The sequence below is a fragment of the Medicago sativa genome, chromosome 8, assembly GCF_051527215.1.
Source record: "Medicago sativa cultivar Bolivia chromosome 8, Bolivia_mono, whole genome shotgun sequence".
Classification (NCBI taxonomy): Eukaryota; Viridiplantae; Streptophyta; class Magnoliopsida; order Fabales; family Fabaceae; genus Medicago; species Medicago sativa.
In genome coordinates, this window is record NC_140756.1 from 5,397,396 (window position 1) to 5,417,364 (window position 19,969).

The 19,969-nt window shown below is 32.7% G+C and overlaps 1 long non-coding RNA gene across 1 annotated transcript; it reads left to right on the plus strand.

Moving 5' to 3' along the window:
- Positions 1-12,633: 12,633 nt before the first annotated feature.
- LOC146896378 (uncharacterized) lies at positions 12,634-13,399 on the plus strand. The gene is made up of 3 exons (XR_015021152.1): positions 12,634-12,727; positions 12,859-12,912; positions 13,034-13,399. It is a non-coding gene; the product is annotated as an uncharacterized LOC146896378 (long non-coding RNA).
- The last annotated feature ends 6,570 nt before the right edge of the window (positions 13,400-19,969 follow it).

Here is a 19,969-nt window from a genome sequence, read left to right on the forward strand (position 1 = left end):
ACATATTTCACACCCCATTTCTATTTCCTTCTCATTCTTATAACCCCTTACACAAAGTGTGACGTGGCAGTTATTTGTCTAGGTTCATTACAGATACATACGAATTGAAAATAAAATAAATAAATAAATAAATAAAAGAGAATTATAGGAGGAAAAATTAGAAGGTATGGAGTACCTTATGTTAATTGGATCAGAGCAGTTTGATTCTCCCATGAGAGGAATAATTACTTGATGATCTTCCATTCCTTTTCACAATTCTAATTCTGAAGTATAGAGAGAGCTTTCGGTAGATAAATATTTCTCAAGGGCTAACCTACGAGGAATTATATGTACTGTGTGCCGTAACAAAGATCCAAAGTTAAGTGTCCATAAATTTTGGAGTAGTAAGTTATTATTGAGTATAGATATATGTGAGTTTTAAATTGTAACAAACTCAACAAATTTGATTATTTTTTAATTAGGAAAAAAATATTCTTTTTTCAAAAAAGAATTTGGAAAAAAAAATATATTTTTTGGTCAAGTAGTTATATTAACATAAATACATATACTTATTTGTCCGTCTTTCTGTTCTTTTTATTGTGTTGAAGCGTATAATTTATGAACGTGATGATTTCTTTCAAAAAAAAAAAGAATGGTGTATTTTATATGAAATATTGATTAAAATTATAACAAATCATGTTTATCTTTTTCAATGACACCAATAATATATCAAATATAATATAAATTCTTATTTTTTTTAGAGGAAATTCTTATCTTTTTTAACAACGCTAACAATATAACATTATTATACACAAATTTATTTAAGGGTATAATTGGAAGATTGAAAAAGTCAGACAAAAATCCCCCAATTCATAGATTTTGTGAACAAAAGAGTCAAATGCTCAAGAGACTAAACAACCCTGTGGACAAGACATATAATCCTTCAAAAAAAAAAAACCTATGGACAAAATTACTAGGCAGCTCACCCAGAAGGCGATAAAAAAGAAAATCTGAAATTTCATGGTAAACACCAAACACTTAAACTAGATCTAATATAATGAAAAGCTATAAGCTATTTCCTTTCAAAAAAAAAAAAAACTTAAACTAGATCTAAACTAAGATCGTGTTTGGCCATTTTAAACGAGGAACATATACTAATTGTAAATCTTTTAAGAAATGCATATTATGGAATACTAAAATCCATAATTAATTCGTCCTTCGTTTAAAAACTTCAAAATTCAATTGATGGTGGAGGTTATTCTAATCCTTTAAACATGTCTGCAAAATTGGTGAATAAAATTTGATTCTTGAGTATATTTTTATTCTGAACAAAATTGTGATTTGCACGTTTTGAGTCATCTTCAAAATGCTATATATGAAATTCTACGAATCCTTTCTATGTATTTTGATAGATGTATCTGCAAAAATTTAGCTCAAAATTATATTTCTAACTTGAAGTTTCCGTTGTTTTGGTTTTTAAGTTTTTTATACTTTAAAATTCATAATTAAATTGCCCTGCCCCCTTGTTGGAAACATCTTAATTTACGTGGGTAATCTTATATTAACGACTTAAACATGCCTGCGAAAAATAAGGAAAAAAATTCAACTTTTATGTCACTTTTCTAGACTTTATGTTTAGAGGAAAAATTGTTATTTATTTCAGCCTCTTAATTAATGTTAGCAAAAAAATTGTCACGTCATCAAAAAAATTCATGTGAGAGTAGCTACATGACAAGATTCTCCGTCACATCATCGTCTCTTGTGTTACTGTGCTGTTGGAGGAGCAAAATATAAAAAATCTCATATTGTAGGGGTAGAAAATGTGCTTTTATTTTCACAAGGAATATTTTGAGATTTTATGCATATTACAGGGGCTATTTCAACAATTAACCCTAAATAAAACTAAGGAACAAGATGGGTATACTACACCTTAAAACATCAAAATGAAGGCGCCGCTCCAGAGGACCAGGAGGTCCAAGAGAAATTGTCGCTATGACCCATGTTTTAACTTCCTTAAGAAGAGAAATGTGAGGGTCACACTCACTAACATACTCTTTTAACACATTTAATCATAATTAGCCATGTCATCCAATTTTTAGTCGATTTCATCTTTACCATTTATTTTATTTAATAATAGATCTAGAAAAAAAAACTTGCAACAATCATGGAACCTAATGAATGAAAACATTGAAGCGAACTCAACATGTGTCATAAAAAAACCTATCTGAAAACGGAATAGATCACTCGCGTCCAATACATGAGTGGCCGCACAGCTTCGAACATCAACGCAGAAAGGTTGTCGGTGGCGGCGACTATCAAAGAGCGGGAGAGATGGTGGATTTCACTAAAGAGACGAGCTTGCAAAAAATATGAAAACGGTCATAAGAGTGTTGAGGTATATCAGAAAACAAGAAAGCAATACATATTGGAGAAGATTGCAGTTTTTTGTTTTTAAGAACATCGCACGCTCTTTAAAATGTTTTGTTTTATTACCAAAATGTTATTTCGCACAACTTAAAGAACCAGTTTCCAATTAAATGAATAAAAGAAGTGGGTGATTTGGCTAATTATCATTAGTATTGTGTTGAAAGAGTGTGCTAGAATGTGTGACCCTAACATTTTTCACCTTAAAATTTTTGCAAATTCTGCTTGAAGTAGCTTTTCGTGGTCATAACTTATATTATATGAATTTTCCTCTTGTTTAAAAATTTATTACAAATATTTTTTTATGTAAATTTATGTTTAGTAATTATTTCAAGGGTTAATAGTGTTTTACCCCCTGTAATATAAGTAATTTCTAGGTTTACCCCCTGTAAAATATATTTTTTTCAGAATACCCCCTGATAGGCCATACAAAAACGAATTTTTATTTTTATTTTTTTTTACAAAAATTTTGGTTTTTGTATGACCTATTAAGGGAGTAAAATATATTTTACAGGGGGTAAACCTGGAAATGGCCTATATTACAGGGGGGTAAAACACCATTAACCCTAATAAAAATATTGAGAATGAATGTTGAAATGACACGTCGCATAAAAAACCTTACTTTATATATATACTATTGATTAATTATTCAATAAATTAAGAAAATAGAAATTTAAATTAAAAAATAGAAGAAATAACTTAAATATCCCCAGTTCCCCCACTAACTTACATCACTTACACATACAACAACAAAAAAAACCCTCTTATTATCCCACTAACCAACCATTCTCATGATCAATTTATCCACAAACAACATCACTCAATTTATCCACAACAACATCACTCATAAATACATGATATTCATGAGTAAATTCATAACCAACAAACTCTTCGAATCACAAACCACACCTTCTCCTTTCTCAATACATTTATCTTCTTTTTTTGTTATTTCCTTCTCTCTTCAGGTATCATCTCATCATTCTCTTTTTCTTGTATTACAGTTGTTGTTTGTTGATTCTTATTTTTTATTTATTTTTCAGAGGCAACACTTTTGATGCATGCACACAATATTTGATGAAAAAGTTTAACAACTTATTTACTCATTTTTATCTCATGTTATTACTTTATGTAATACTCTGCCCAAAAAAAAAAAAAAAGAGACACGATATTTGATTTTCATTTTGCAATGTTTGGTACCATCTTAGTCCATCTTATTTCTTCATAAGATATAAAATGTTTTTTTTAGGGAAACATGCCTATAGCATTTCATTAATAATAAGAGTTTCAATACAATTGGGTATATCAAAATAAACGGCGGGACTAGCTAAGGACGTGGCTTCTCTTGCAAGAGCATGAGCAACCGCATTGGCTTGTCGCCTAACAAACTTCACCCTAGAGTTAGAAAAGGAAGTACTAAAGAGCGAACGACAAGAAGAAATATTACAACCAAATTCAGACAAGTCGTTCCTAGTAGCAAGGAAGACATCAGATGTCAATTTAGAATTTGTTTCAAAGTCCACATTATCAAACTGCATATCACTCAACCATTGCAAAGCGGAGTGCAACCCTAAAGCTTCTCCCACATCCACTTAAACATTACAAGGATATGTAAAATTCTTATCCAGGACAAAAGTACCTTCCGAGTCACGAACACAAATGCCAATACTTGTACGGTTAAGTTGAGCAGAAAAATCCGCGTTGATATAGGAGGCCTCCATATCATTATCTGTTGACGTTTGATGAACCGAAGCAGATGCAAGGACATCCGGAGTGTTAGCCAATTGCCAATCTGCAACCATGTTCCTAGCACGCTCTACAACTGTGGCGCTTGTTTCTGTTACATCATCCCAAACTCTGAGGTTGCGATGTTTCCATATGCTCCATATTACAGTTGACAGACGTTGCGATAATTCACTAGACAAGTGCTCTAACAGCGAAAATATAACATTTGTGGCTAAAGCAGTATTGGAGAAGGCATGTTGCACAGAACCCCAAAGACCGGTCCTATTCCACACCTGTATAGCAAAAGGACAATAAAAAAGACATGTATAAGATCTTCATGAGTGGATTCGCAGCTAGCACAGTTAGTGGGACAAACAACTCCTTTATCCAACAAATGGACACGAGTCGGCAAACAACCACGACACATGCGCCAAAGTAAATTATTCTTAACTTTCGGTGGGACTTTAAGATTCCATATACCAGACCAATACCCTGGCCTCCAGATATGAGAAGCATCAATTAATCCTGTTACACACAACCTGTAAGCACTACGGACAGAGTAACGTCCATGTCTTTCTACTTTCCAAATAATTCTATCTTCGTCAACCTGAGAAATGAGTGGCGTATGGAGAATTTTGTTCGCAATCTCTTCACTAAACACCTGTCTAACCTCATGTTCATTCCAGCTTTTGTCATGTAAATTCATCAAACTATTAATGGTAAAATTGTGAACAAAGTGAGCACCTGGAATATCACTACCAATAAACTCCCCATTTGGCAACCATGGTTCGTTAAGAATGGAAATGGTCGCACCTGAGCCTATACTCCACCTAGCTCCCCCACACAACAGAAATCTAGCATGCATGATGTTGTGCCAGACATAGCTTGGGTTATGTCCAACAATAGCCGTAAGATAGGAGCCAGACGGGAAATATCGAGCTTTAAAAATTCGAGCAACTAGAGAATCCGGTTCTATGATAAATTTCCAACCCTGTTTACCCAACATAGCTAAATTAAATGCAAAGAGGTCCTTGAAACCCATACCTCCATGGATCTTTGGGGTGGAAAGCTTCTCCCAACTCATCCAATGAATGCATCTTTGTGTAGTCGTACCATGTCCCCACCAAAAAGAGTTCATCATCTTCTCAATGGAGTCAAGTAAAGTGGTGGGTAGCTGAAATATGCTCATCACATAAGAAGGTATAGCCTGCAAAACAGATTTTATCATCACCTCACGACCTGCTTTGGAAAGACACTTACCACTCCAAGAATTAATTTTCTGCCAAACACGATCCTTGATATAAGCAAATGTAGCATTACGATCTTGACCTATCATGAAAGGTAGGCCCAGGTATTTACCTGTACCCAAAACTACTTGAACGCCAAGAATGTTAGTAATGTTAGTTTTAAGATCATCAGGAACATTATGGCTGCAATAAATCTCATATTTAGGCAAACCGATCGTTTGACCTGAAGCTAACTCATAAGTGGATATAAAATGTTAAAATGTTGCATATTTTTAATTACAAAATTTCCTTATACACGAAATTAACAATTCAAACGAGCTCTATAAATTTCACAATTTACCTTCTACCATTTAGAAAATTTTGTTTTTAACCTATTTTCATTTTACTATTCTACCTCTCTTTTACTTCATTTATTTTTCATTTAAGAGTACGAGAGACCTCTCTTCTACTTCATTTATTTTTCATTTAAGAGTACGAGAGACATTAAATGTAAGTGGTTTATTTCACTTATTTGTTAATTTTATACCATTTTTATTTTCAAGATTCAAATAATGCTAAAAAATATATATTAAAACAACTAACTTATATTATAAATTGAAAGCAAAATCAATATATTAAACATTATATCAATATATTCTATAATTTTTTTAAACTACAATAATTATCAATAATAAGTCAATAAAACTTACTCATGCATCGCACGGGTGGAAAACAAATGTGCACCTTTTTATATGGACAAAAATACCCATCATTTTTCAATATTTAAAACTAGTAACTTGAGGGTTACTTTACCAATTTTCATTATAAAATATTTGTTAACTTGAACCAATTTGCTAACTTAGACCCATTTTTGTCATGAACATATTTATGTCCCAATTACAAACATTAACAAACCCAAAAAAAAAAAAAAGACAAAACGGTTTTGACAACCTTAAAAAAACGGCTTTGACAAAAAAAACGGTTACAATTTTTTTAAACTGCATAATTAGCCTTCATTTAATATTGGTTTATAATAGTAGTAGGCAGATATTTTTGTCCAAATAAAAAGAGGCATACTTGCTAACTTGTACCTTCAAGTTTTTTGTTGGTCTAAGTTAGCATACCCTTTCAAAAAAAAATGAATGATGTATTTTATATGAAATATTGATTAAATTATAAGTATAGATATTTTTTATTTTTAAATTATAACAAACCAAACAAATCATATTCATCTTTTTCAATAACACCAATAATATAAATTCTTATATTTTTTAACGACACTAACAATATAATATTATTATACACAAATTTATTTAAGGGTATAATTTGAAGATTGAAAAAGTCAGCCCAAAATAATCAAAATAATTTTTGGACTGACTTATATTATATGAATTTTCCTCTTGTTTAGATTTTTTTTTTTTGAAGGACTCTTGTTTAGAAATTTATTACAAATATTTTTTATGTAAATTTATATCTATTAATTATTTCAACTATTAATTTTACAAAAGACTTCAAATTAAATTTTCTAGCTTTCCTATGATCCTATATACCAACTTATATAAACTCATTCAATATCGACTAAATTATTCGTAATCCACTGTTTTATAGCAAACAAAGTGTACATATAATTTGTTTCATGGCCTAAAATGATTCCACTCGTCTGAAACTGATTTTTAACATGCACTTTAGGGTGACGATGCCAATTTGAACTTGTTGCCTCTAGAGTATATTCTAACTTTTTTTTTTAGGGAAAATATATTTTAATTTAAAGTAAAATTTTGTAGCTTTTGACTTTAAAATATATCTCTAACATTTAAATTTATTGTTTAACTCACTTTCATCTTATATCCATCCAAACATAAACCAAACTTCAAATTTAACTAACTAGTAAGAAAATCAATTTCATAAAGTTAACTTTTGTCATTGCATAAATAAGACTTAATGTGCGTGTTGATATACAAACACATATATATATGGTTAGCAAAGTTTTCTTTTCCGCTCTTGTCCTTCGTATTTTGAACTACCACGATAGATAGTAAAACATTGAAAAAAGATAACAAAAATAAACTAATCAAATACGACAAAAGTAAAATGAAATTTTTCTCTTTCTAACTCACCCACCGCAACAGAATCGCAGTTAGAAAGCAACATGGCTTTGCATTCATAATCACTATCACTCTTCAACACTTTGAATCAAAACGAAAGATGAATGTTTCCATCCCCAATCCCAATCCCAACCCATTTACTAACGGCCCCTTTCCTTATCCCTTTTCGATTTTCAGGCTATTATGGTATCTCGGTGTTGGGTATGATCCTGGTGATTGTGTTGACGACAATCGATGTTGTTGATCGTTTGATAACTAAAAGGCAAATCTTAAGTGTTCAGTTAAATTATAACGGGCAAACGTGGGTAACAATGGATATCCAATTGAAAGGAAAATCCTGAGTGTTCAGCTACATATAATACTGCGGGGCAAATCTGGGAAACGATGGAAATTCAGTAGAAAGAAAATCTTGAGTATTCAGTTAAAGTTAATAATACTGCAGGGCAAACCTGGGAAACGATGGAAATCCAGTAGAAATGCAGATCCTGAGTATTCAGTTAAAGTTAATGACACTGCAGGGCAAACCTGAGGAAACAATGGAAATCCTGAATGTCCAACTAAAGTAATTAACAACTATATTTAATTTAAGAATAAACACACCTATGTATAGAAATCATCTTTATTTTGTAATATGGCTAATATGTATAAGAATTTATTATTTAGTAATATTAATGAGAGGATTTTCTCCATGTCTAGTACACCAGGCATGGTTGTGAACATCACAATTCATTTTATATTCTATGTTACTGAGTCTTTGTGCTCACTATGTTTGGGGGTGATGTTTTTAGGTTTAGCTTGACATTGGAGTGTTTAATAGTATGTCCCGACTACTCCTCAACAAATCAATGTAGAGCTTCTTTGTTACCAGATCACAGTTAGAGTCATAGATTAGCATGTTGTACATCGTCGTGTGATTTGATTATTTTTTTATGAAGTTGTTGTATTAAAGGTTTGAAAAAGTATTCAACTTATATAACATTCATTTTATTTATATTTTTATTTGAATTTATCTCAGTCTCTAGTATCAAACATCTTTGTAAATGTTACAATAACTATGTGGAATAAGTTGTTGGTTGTTAAAGAGTTCTTAAGGCCTACTATTTCTGCTAACACTGATCATCGTGATAATGTTTCTGTTACTTCTGCTCCTCTTATTGAATTTGATAGTGCCGACGGTGATGGTGCTTGTGCTAAGATTGATGGTGTTGGTGCTTCTATTGGTGATGCTACTTCTGCTGAGATTGTTGGTTCTGCTTTTGACAGTCATGGTGGTGATGATGATGATGACGACGACGAATGATGATGATGATGATGAAGAATTTACTTGTTTAGGTTGGGCTCATTCTCCTTAGGATTGTAGTTTCAATTTCGTTTAATCATTCGTTTACAAATTTAGAAACCTTGTCATCGTTTACAAAGTTAGAGTTTGGTTCTTTTGTAATCCCATGGCTATTGCATTTGCATGAAAGAAAAAACTCTGTTTGGTTAGTATGTAGGTACTGGCTACCGTGCACGAGCGACTTAGGTCGCGTACAGTGCGCAAGTATTTGTGATGAAATCATGTAACAATCCACTATGTATTGTTGTTGTTTAGTTTGGTCCAAATCCAACCAAAACCTTCAATAACAATCACGACAAGTTTGCAGATGCATGCACAAATATACTAGGTACTATTATTCTCCAACCAAATTTTATAATCACACTTGGAACCAAACCGAATGATAAAAATAGCTCCAGCAAAAGACTAATAATATTTTCACAAACTCAAATCGAAAGGACGACCAACGGAGGGAGCAACCCAAAATGACTAACAAAAGAACAAATCAAGAGATCCAAACCTCAAAAAATCAAAGCAAATACAATCCCAAAACTTTCGGGGATTCAACAGCGGAAGCCACAAATAGTTCAAGAAGGATCGAACCATGCTCTTGATGCCATGTTAACAATACAGATACAAAATAGAGAAAGAGAGTATAGGAACAATTAAAACGGCTAGGGTTTCATAGAATACCGAATAGATTGTTATTACCAAATGTTATGAGAGAATATATAATAAACCTAATGGACTCTAACTTACTAATATAAAGGCCTAATAGCTTAAGACCAATACTTTATTATCTAACAAAGTACATAAAGACAAATGATTTCCTATTTATGGAATAATTTATAGGATTATAAAACTAAAAATATTAAAATAATAAAACGAGAGCTTTGAAGAGAAGAAAAGTTATGGTAAAACTTGTGAGATTATAATAATGGGGTTGTGGAGGCTGGATAGCTATATGATTATAACTAAAAATGGTGGTAAATATAGTTGGGATGATCTACCTTGGATCTCCAGAATGTTTAGCTTTTTTTTGTTTAAAAAAATGACAAGTTTGTAAATCTCATCGTAATTAATGTCTAGATAGAAAGAATAAAAAGAACAATAGAAAAAAGAGTTTTATAGTTATGCAAAAGAGTAGGATTAAGATTGTATCAAACATATTAAAATCAAATCAAAAGGAATATGGAAAAATGAAATCCTCAAGAGGAAAAGGATGGACTAAGATTGTACTGAACATTGCAAAATCAAAACCAAATAATGTTTCTCTTTATTTTTGTGGGCAGATTATTATAGAAAGTAATAACATGGGATAAGAATGAGTACAGAAGTTGTTGAACTTTTTCATAAATATTGTATGCATGCATCAAAAGTGTTGCCTCTGGAAAATAAATAAAAAATAAGAATCAACAAACAACAACTCTAATATAAGGAAGAGAGAATGATGAGATGATACACGAAAAGAGAAGGAAATAACAAAAACAAAAAAAAAAACAAACAAATTGGTCTGTGGCTCGAAGAATTTGTTGGTTATGAATTTACTCATGTATATCGTGTATTTACGAGAGTGATGTTGTTTGTGAATAAGCTGATCATGAGAATGGTGGGTTAGTGGGAGGATTATTTTTGTTTGTGTTGTACATGTAAGTGATGTGAGATAGTGGGGAACTAGGGATATATAAGTTATTTTTTCTATTTTTAAATTTAAATTCTATTTTCTTAATTTATTGATTAATTAATAAAATTAGAGTTTTGGAGGGAATTTTTTTAGAGAGAACTTATAAGAGTATAATTATAAACTAGACGTCTACGCGGGTAAGTTTTGTTGAATTATAGTGTAAAAATGTGTTCATAATATATTGATATTGATGTTTTTGATAATAATTGTTTAAAAGATATTTGTATGCAAACGGATATTGGCTGCTCTACCAATTTGTTGTCACACTCTCAATTAGAAAATAAGTGAAGTATAACATTGTAAACTCTCTTTAGTCCGTTTCTGGGCACATCTTATGGAGGAAGGACTTCTTGGTTCGATTAATATATTCCATTTTTCCTTCTTAAAAAAATAGTTGAAGTAGAAGAGAGGGACATGAAAATTAAAACAGATTACCTCAAAAATAAAATGTAAATTAAAATAGATGAAAGACAGATTTTTTTTCAAGGAAGATGAAAAACAAAACTTTTTAGATGGTAGAAGATAAAAAAATGATTGTTTAGAGCGCATCTAGGTTATTATAGTTTTGCATACAAAATTTTTGTAACAAAATAAATTATAAAATTAACACTTTTTGTATAAGATTATCTATTTCAAAATTTGGAGGAAAAATTTATTGGAGAACTTGTAGGATTATACCAATAAATAAATGAAAAATCTTGAAATAACACCTCTATTTCTCCAAGGAACCCTGCAAAGGAAATTGCTTATTGTTAGATTCAGAAATTGGAGAAGAAACAACTCCAAATTTTAAATTCCAGACATAATATGACTTATTACCTCTTCCATGTCTTGATTTAATGTAAGAATGAGATTTGCCTCCACACAACTTTTCGATTATAAATAACATTGACACAAAATCAAGACCTTTAACCCGAAATTTACAAATAAGATTAGTGGGTATAATCAAACTCAAAAAATCATGATTATCCCCTTTATAAAACCCTTAAAGTGTGGTTTATGTTTGGATGAATATATACATTAACATGAAAGTGAGTTGAACGATAAAAAATATTTTGAAGTCAAAAGCTACAAAATTTAACTTCTAATTAAAATATATTCTCCCTAAAAAAAAGTTAGAATACATTCTGGAGGCAATAAGTTCCAATTGGCATCATCACCCTAAAGTGCAATAAGTTCCATTTTTGGCCCTGAAACAAATTACATGCACACTTTGCTTGTTGGTTGTTTTTGTTTGTTCTTTCCTCAAAAAAAAAAAAAAAATGTACACTTCGTTTGTTATAAAATAGTGGATGACGAATAACTTAGTCGATATTGAATGAGTTTATATACTTGGTTTATAGAGGATCATAGGAAAGCTAGAAAACGTAATTTGAAGTCTTTTGTAAAATTTATAGTTGAAATAATTTTATTTTATTTTTTGACAAAGTTGAAATAATTAATAAATATCAATTTACATAAAAATTATTTGTATCCCTCAAAAAAAAATAAAAAAATAAAAAAATAAAAATTATTTGTAATAAATTTCTAAACAAGAGGAAAATTCATATAATATAAGTCAGTACAAAAATTCTTTTGATTATTTTGGACTGACTTTTTCAATTTTTCAATTATACCTTAAATAAATTTTTGTATAATAATGTTTTATTGTTAGTATCGTTAAAAAATATAAGAAATTATATTATCTTTGATATATTATTGATGTCATTGAAAAAGATAAACATGATTTGTTGGGTTTGTTATAATTTAAGAATGACAAATATCTATACTTATAATTTAATCAATATTTCATATAAAATACACTGTTCATTTTTTTGAAAGAAATCATCACATTCAAAAATTACACGTGTTAGCACAATAAAAAAAAGCAAAAAGACGAACACATAGGTGTCAGTATTTCTGTTAATATAAATACTTGACCAAAAATTATATTTATTTTCGCCAAATTCTTTTTTTGAGAAGAATATTTTTTCCCTAATTAAAACATAATCAAATATTTGTTGAGTTTGTTACAATTTAAAAATCACCGATATATCTTTACTTAATAATAATAACTTACTACTCCAAAATTTATGGACACTTTACTTGAGATGTTTGTTACAGCACACAATATATAAGTCCTCCTCGGTTAGCCCTTGAGAAATATTTATCTACCGAAAGCTCTCTCTATACTTCAGAATTAGAAAGAATTGTGAAAAGGAATGGAAGATCATCAAGTAATTATTCCTCTCATGGGAGAATCTAATTGCTCTGATCCAATTAACACAAGGTAATCCATATCCCTTTTAATTTTTCCTCCTATAATTCTCTTCTCTCTTTTTCTTTTTTTCTTTTTTCAATTCGTATTTATCTTATGGTATTTATCTTATGAACGTATAATTTCGATTCGTTGTTTTACAGTGATGATGAAAAATGCATGAAAGAAGTGATTGTGATGGAAGAATCTCCTCCAAGGTACTCACACAATACCTTAAATTTACCCTCACACAATTCTACTATTTTTTTTGTGCTTTTAAACTCACAAACCAACATATGTATATAATCTCATGATGAACATATATGTCAATATGAATAGGAACATAAATTGCATGGCCGTGCTCTCAACAATACTATGCTTGGTATTGGTTATCTTCCCTACACTACAGACAACATCATATGGTGCTAACTTCATGGCAAAATATCAGAATATTCTCATGCACTCAATGCACCCTTTATTCAAATAAAGCTATTTTCTATCACGACAATGCACCCTTTTCAAACCAGCATCTTTGGGATCATATTCATAATTATGTTATCAAGTTTAACTCCAGTTGTAGAAGGTAGTCTTTTTTCATGGATTCTTTGGGCCATCATAATTGCAGCGTTGGTCAATGCTCTCAGGAAATGGATCTCTAAACTGAAGATATTGTATTCTCAACAGAAATCCAGAAATTCATAGTTTATGTATAGTTTGGAATTTCATTTATCTCAACGATTGGTTGTGTGGATTTATTACCTCGTCAATGTTATCACATGAATCGTTTTTTTACGGTTTATTTCCTTGTTGTCGGGTCCTTTTCTAATCCTTCTTTGTTTTACAAAATAATAATTGTATTAGTTTGAATTTGAGTATCATAGAGATAATCAACTACAAAACACATCTACGATCAAGTTCTATCTATTTTTTATATTGATATTATTTTGTGTATACCTTAAGGATCGTCATGAAAAAAATTCATTCTTAGTAATTTACCATCAAATTCAAATATTTATATATTTAGCCTACTAATTGTAGGATTAAGAGAAATCCCACTTTATGATTCTCATATTCACTCTCTCGTGTTTGGATTGAAAAAGAAGATTTAAAAACCGAAGAGAGAAGAATTTAGAGATTTTTGTGTAAAATTGAAATCACATACTCTTTTTTAAAGAAAAATCACACATCTGTTATTCTATATACACTTGACATGTCCTACTTTGTTCACATACGCATAGAGAAAATAAATCCACCATAAGTCCATAACTGCCAAAAACATAAAAAACTGAAAACTAACAAAACAATTGCTTGCACAACACACAAGCTCATTAATTGACTAAATTTAAATTAAAACTGAACACGCCACTTTAATTCATGTTGGTCAATACTTTAATTCTCATTTGATCTCATAGTTTTTGAAACACTTTCACTGCTACTGCTACTGCCCTAGTTAGCAAGTCTCCTACCTGCTCTTCATTTTTATGGTGCACCAATAATAAGTTCACTTTGCTTACATGCTCTCTCAAGTAGTGGAACCTATATGCTTACTCATTTAATGTGCAATAGGATAAGATTCTTTGCTAGGTTTATGGCACACATACTATCAATTCTTAGGGTCAAAACTTTTTTAATATGTGTTGTACTACTATAGAAAGTACACATTTTAAATCGGTTAAAATCCACAAATTAAATTAGTTCCGACATATATTGGTGGCCGATTTAATAATTTTTTTGCTTTTAAGTCTACTTCAAACTGATTTAAAAAATTTAATCAAGTTTGTTCAACCGATTTAACATCAACACTTAAGTCAGTTCGCTTGAATATTAAAAAAAAGTCAATTCACCTGATTTAATAATACCATTTTAGCAAAGTGGCCAAACATGAGAAAGCGTGTTCAACGTGCTTTTATACCATTTGCTTTTGACACTTTCGGTTTCCTAGCACCAGAGGCTGTTGACCTTCTACATAGAGTTCAAAAGGTCATGCATATCAATGTCATCTCTACTAGGTCTATGAATGTTGTGTTCACGAGGATTGGTTTTGCCATCCAAAAAGGTCTAGCGGCGCAGCTTGTTGCCCGCTTGCCTTCTATTCAAGTGTAAATAATGGTTTACATATATACATACATATATATATATATATATATATATATATATATATATATATATATATATATATATATATATATATATATAAAGTAGGATTTTAGATGTTTTTTAGTTTACCTGATTTAAAATCTATTTTTATATTTTTATTTCTTTTTTTTTTTACTGAAGAAGTTAAAATGAAATAAATTAACCAAAGCTTATTCTCTCAAGCACACGCAGTGCTAGAGAAGAACTAAGATAGAAGAAGTATCTGTTACATCGGGTTATCAAAGGAAAAAAAGCGATATAGTCATAATGCAGGCACGCTTAAAATACAGAAGCTAAAATAAATTAAGTGATTACTCCCAAACACAAAAGAGGATTGGCCATCACATGTGATAATTAAAAGCAAAATTAGGATGATTTGTCTGCAACCACCAGAAAGATCGGAGCTTAATTTTATCTATAAGTTGAGTTGGTGTCTAACTATAACTATTGTTCTACATTTACTTTACGAGCTAGTTATCCGCTTAAACATAATGTAAGATTTATCAAAGAAGAGTACAAGAAAGAATAAGACCTAATTTATCCAACAATTTTAAGAAAAATAACATGTTGCATAATTATTGTAATGGTATGGGCCTAAGAACCCTAACTCAATGAATTTTGCTCTTTACCCAACACATTTTGCTTGCGCCCAGTTGAATTTTTAAATATACTCTTGCGTGAGTTAAGTCACGCAGCGTGACTTAACTCACACACCTTATAGCTCCGCGTGACTTAAGTCATGCTCCACTGGCCGATGCGCGAGTGATGTAAGATTTTTACATGTCATATTCCTATTTACACGTGAGTATATTAGGATCGTTTCCACAGGGAGTTGTGTAACGCCCGTCTTAATTATTCGATTATTTAAAAATATATTTATATATATGATTTACGTAATTTTCATGATTGATATGTGTGAATTTTATGATTCATGAAGTTGAGTGGGTTACATGATTTATAACTGCATAATGTGGAGTATTTTGTTGTGGTGAAGTTGCTAGGTTGTTATGACTTATTTTATTATTAAATAAAATAAGATTTGACAAATAAAATAAAAATATTAAAAATTGGGCTGTGTGGTGAGATGAGCAATTAGTAGTGATAAGAGTAATTAGGAAAGATAAATAGACAGACATAAGTTAAGAAAAGTAGTACGTACGTTTTTGGAGAAAAAGTCAGAAAGAGAGAAGAACCAAGGAGAGCTGCGATTCTGCTATTATCAGGTAAGGGTGAGACTAATTTTCAATATTATTAAGGGTATAATTCTATAGGATGAATTTAGCATGATTAGGTTAAGTTTTGGTGAGAATTGAGAATTAGGTTTAGGATCAATTTTGATGAATGAATCAAGAACAGATGTTAGATTGATGCAAAATTAGTGTACAGACCTTAGATATGACTTAAGATGATAATTAGATGCTATTTGGATGAAGGAATCATGAATATAGGTGAAAAGTTGTGATTTTTAGGTTTCTGGCCGTACTGACATTCATCGCTCGCACCTGCGAGCAAGAACACTCGCATCTGCGAGCTAGAACCCAGAACTCGCAACTGCGAGCAACACAACTCGCAACTGCGAGTGACCTGTGAGCTCGCAACTGCGAGCAGAATAACTCGCCACTGCGAGTAAATACGTAGGAACCCAGAATGCACACTTTGCTCGCCATTGCGAGTGAAGTTACTCGCAACTGCGAGTTAGGCTGTTAGTTGCCCAAAATTGTCCCGATGCGATCCTTTCGCACGTATAGTCTTGAGCTGACCTTGGAAGTAAGAATGAGGGTGATTTAGAATGTTTCCAGATGTTACAGAAGTCTGTTTATATGACTGAAATGATTAGTAATGTTGCATGAATAATGTTATGATGTTTTTATGATATTATGTTGATGTAATCCATTCCTTAAATGATGTTGAGATATTCCAACACTGTTATATGTTGTAAATCTGTTGCTGTTCATTGCTGCTGACCTTTAATGTCTTGAGATTGCATGAGTCAGTCTATGTTGCAAGAAATTAAGAAGTTGTCCATGATTATGAGTCGTATGAGTCGTTCATGATGTCGTCTAAGTTGCTGGAAGTTTGAGTCCATTGCATACTCATTAAAGTTGGGGGCTTTAGGCCCGGCAGCCTTTGTGCTCATTAAAGTTGGGGGCTTTAGGCCCGGCAGCCTTTGTGCTCATTAAAGTTGGGGGCTTTAGGCCCGGCAGCCTTTGTGCTCACACGTTGAAGAGCCTATTATGCTCATTTGTTGTTGATTGGTACCACATGCATTTGCATATCAAGAAGTTCATGATGTTAAGTTGTCAAGTTGTTGTTGAGTTGATAGAGTTGCATGGTCTAAGATGAGTTGTGTTGTCGAGTTGTTGTTGAGTTGATAGAGTTGCATGGTCAAAGATGAGTTGTGTCGTCAAGCTGAGTGTTAAGTTGATTATGATTGTGATGAAAATTAGTAATGATATTTGATGATTGTATTTGTTATGAAATGAAATATATACTGATTGTTAATTGTTGACATGTTATTAATGTTTAAGTTGTTAAATGCATTTTATTGGATTATATGCTTAATGTATTGACTATGAAATCTCACCCCTTCTGCGTATATGTTGCCTCGACCGTGGGTAATGTGCAGGTAATAAAGATTAGAGGCGTTCATGAGTGGACTCTCAGTTGGTGTCTAGGTGCTCTGATACGTAACGGGATGGGGGCTTGCTTTTACTTCTATTCCTTACGTGTCTCTTTTATGAACTAATTTATGAGATTTTCCAATAAGGCCTGCGTGCCAAGACTTTTAGATGTTGAACTATTTTCCGCTGCAACAATTTTAAGATTTTCATGATGTTGAATTGAAAAGATAATTATTATTATCCGTTTTATGATTTAAATGAAGTATGTGACATTCCGTTGTGATCAAAATACTCTGATTTTAAATGAAATTTTTATGTTGGGAAAACGGGGTGTTACAATTGGTATCAGAGCAGGTCGGTCCGTCCGGCCAAGTAGTGAGTCGAGTTGTGTCCTTAGCAGTTGGAATACCACTATTATGATATTCTAAACGTTGTGTGTTGTGCAGAGAAGAGACCTGGAGGCTGCGAATCTTATTTGTTATAAGAGGACTAGAATGGCTGGAAGAAATGATGCTGCGATTGCTGCTGCTTTGGAAGCTGTAGCCCAAGCTGTGGGACAACATCCAAATGCTGGTGCTGGTGCGAATGCTGATGTGAGAATGTTGGAGACCTTTCTGAGAAATCATCCTCCTACCTTCAAAGGAAGGTACGACCCTGATGGAGCACAGACGTGGCTCAAGGAGGTTGAGAGAATTTTCAGAGTTATGCAATGTACTGATGATCAGAAGGTGCGTTTTGGAACGCATATGCTGGCTGAGGAAGCTGATGACTGGTGGGTGAGCCTCCAACCTACCCTAGAGCAGGATGATGCAGTTATTACTTGGGCTGTGTTCAAGAGAGAATTCCTAAACAGATACTTTCCTGAGGATGTTCGCGGGAGAAAAGAGATCGAGTTCCTTGAGCTAAAGCAAGGAAACATGTCGGTGACAGAGTATGCAGCAAAGTTTGTGGAGCTGGCTCAGTTCTATCCACACTACACGGGGGACAATGCTGAGTTCTCCAAGTGTATCAAGTTTGAGAATGGTTTGCGTGCTGATATTAAGCGAGCCATTGGTTACCAACAGATCCGTGACTTTTCTGCTTTGGTGAGCAGATGCAGAATCTATGAAGATGACAGCAAAGCTCATTATAAGATTATGAGTGAGAAGAGGGGTAAGGGCCAACAAAGTCGCCCAAAGCCTTACAGTGCTCCTGCTGACAAGGGAAAAGGAAGAGCTAATGATGAGAAGAGGTCTAATAAGAAGGATGCTGGTGCTGAGGTTGTTTGTTACACTTGTGGCGAGAAAGGCCATAAGAGTACTGCTTGTACTAAGGATATTAAACGGTGCTTTCGTTGTGGCAGTAAAGGACATACACTTGCAGAGTGTAAGCATGCGGACATTGTGTGTTTTAACTGCAAAGAAGAGGGTCATATTGGGTCTCAGTGTACGAATCCGAAGAAGACTCAGACTAGAGGGAAAGTGTTTGCTTTGACTGGTACTCAGACTGAAAATGAGGATCGTTTGATCAGAGGTACTTGTTATATTAACAATACTCCTTTAGTTGCTATTATTGATACTGGTGCTACACATTGTTTTGTTGCTTTTGATTGTGCTTCTAAGTTGGGTCTTGCTGTGTCTGATATGAGTGGAGAAATGGTCGTCGAAACTCCAGCTAAGGGTTCGGTGACTACTTCTCTTGTTTGCTTACGATGTCCTTTGTCTATGTTTGATCGTGATTTTGAGATTGATTTAGTTTGTCTGCCTCTGAGTGGAATGGATGTAATTCTTGGTATGAACTGGTTAGAGTACAACCATGTTCTCATTAACTGTTTTAGTAAAACGGTGCGTTTCTCTTCTGCCGAAGAGGAAAGTGGAGCAGAATTTTTGTCTACTAAGCAGCTGAAGCAATTAGAACGTGATGGGATCTTGATGTTTTCCTTGATGGCATCCTTATCATTGGAGAATCAAGCAGTGATTGATAAGTTGCAAGTGGTGTGTGATTTTCCTGAAGTTTTCCCTGATGAAATCCCTGATGTACCACCGGAAAGAGAAGTTGAATTTTCTATTGACCTTGTTCCGGGAACGAAGCCTGTGTCTATGACACCTTACCGTATGTCAGCTTCTGAGTTGGCTGAGTTGAAGAAACAGTTGGAGGATTTGCTAGAGAAGAAGTTCATTAGACCGAGTGTTTCACCTTGGGGAGCGCCGGTATTGTTGGTTAAGAAGAAAGATGGAAGTATGAGGTTGTGCATTGATTATCGACAACTGAATAAAGTGACTATAAAGAATAGATATCCACTTCCTAGAATTGATGATTTGATGGACCAGCTGGTGGGTGCACGTGTGTTCAGCAAGATTGATTTAAGGTCGGGTTATCATCAGATTAAAGTAAAAGATGAAGATATGCAGAAGACGGCCTTTAGGACGCGATATGGTCATTATGAATATAAGGTGATGCCTTTTGGTGTGAGTAATGCGCCTGGCGTGTTTATGGAGTATATGAATCGCATTTTCCATGCATTTTTGGATCGCTTTGT